The following is a 1,832-nucleotide window of genomic DNA, read 5'->3' as shown; positions in this document are numbered from 1 at the left end:
AGACTCACTCGACCGCACAATGCACACAAGCCCGGTTGGGCCGCATTCCTTAAGCTTGAACCGAATGGGTTGCCCAAGTTGGGTTCGGCCCATCCCTCCCTTATCCGATTTACACTTAGAATGTTAGTAACATTCTCACAACTTGCAAAAGATTAGCACACACACAAAACCCTAGGAGCTTTTTCTCTCCCTCACATACCCGACGGCAAGCACACCCGTGCTATCGAAGATCTTTATTCGGATCACCCTCTCCTACTCTTAATCGAACGTGGTTGATTCCCCTATAGCTTACTCGAACCAAGGTGAGTTCACACAACCAAGGCATGGGGTTCCCGGGTGGGAATGGGATTTGGCGAATTATTGTGCATACTCAGATGGTAGAACCTAACGATAAGATACGACTAGACTAGTAACACTTATTGAACTGATCTTCGCACACCTGCCAAGGGTTGGCCGCGATATTATGACTGACTTCGCATACCTGCCTTAGGAAGGCCGCGAACTAAATTTACTAATCTTCGCACACCTGCCTGGGGCCGCGATACAAATAAACCTAGTCTAGAATACTTTGGGAAAAACATCCCCTAATGTCTTCGCATACCTGCCTGGGAGGCCGCGATGGAAACTGATACGATATATGACGTAACGAACGAACATACTACTGCTCATATTATACTATTACTGAACGGTTAACTGTGAACTCGCTCAACTAGTTGTTGACTCTCTGCTGCATGCCTTGCAGGACCTTAGGTACTATTAGAGCATGCACAAGGAGGAGCAGGTCGTTGTGGGCATGGATCATGAATGCTTGTTAAACATTATGACATTACACACTTAATACTTATGTTTGGGTTTTTACATTAATGCTTCCGCTACACTTGATTATGTTGGTTTTGATAAACACCTTTCGTATTGATGGATAACTATTACTACTTATTTACATGTTCAATATGATTGGTGGCTTGATCCTGGTCATGTCACGCCTCCAAGCGGTGGTACTCCGCATGTGGATTTTGGGGGTGTGACAGGATCCTCTATCCTACCATGAGTGGTCCACTTTCTAGGCAGATCCTTTCCATCAGGGATGGAATCCCTTCTGACGAAGAAGAATTGCCGTTTCCAGTTGGTGTCGTTTTTAGTGGCTTTGAAGATGGGATGCTCTTCACCCGGCTTGTGTTTGAGAAGATACCGGTGAGATCCATGGCTGACAAGGTCATACATTTCAAAAAGCTCCGACATTCCCAGATCGATACCATGTTGCTCAACGATCCTCTCAAGGGTGATCAAAACCCTCCAGACCATGGGCATCGCCTGGATAAAAGAAATGCCGGTAAGAGAGAAAAAGGATTGGGTAAAAGCTGGAAAAGGATAGGTGTATCCTATGATGAATGGGGTGACTGGAAAGGCTATCCAGGTTTCAGAAGCACAGTCGCTTAAAACGGTGGGATCAAACGGTTTGAAAACGGCATTCGCCGGAAAGCAATGGCGAATTCTGTCGATCTGCGGGTCGGAAAAGCAGCAGCGTTCTTTTGCGGAATCCTTTATGATTCCCTGGCTTTTCAGAGGGCTGTCCTTCTTATGATCCTTAGCCGGTGAGGATCGGAGCATCATTTTGACAATAGTGGGAAAAGAGAAACAGAGCAAGAAGATGAAGAGAGAAGGAAGAGAGAAGAGTACCTGCTCGAGTCTTCGAATGAGGATTTAAAGAAGAAACGCTTGAATTTAAATGCCCTCTAGCCCTTATCTCTAACTGCCATTTATAATGATGATTTTGCAGGATAGTCACCTCAGTGACGTCAGGATCTCAACGGCTAGTCCGCTTATAACGGCTA

The sequence above is a fragment of the Helianthus annuus genome, chromosome 17 (assembly GCF_002127325.2).
Source record: "Helianthus annuus cultivar XRQ/B chromosome 17, HanXRQr2.0-SUNRISE, whole genome shotgun sequence".
NCBI lineage: Eukaryota > Viridiplantae > Streptophyta > Magnoliopsida > Asterales > Asteraceae > Helianthus > Helianthus annuus.
This window is presented reverse-complemented; position numbering follows the sequence as displayed.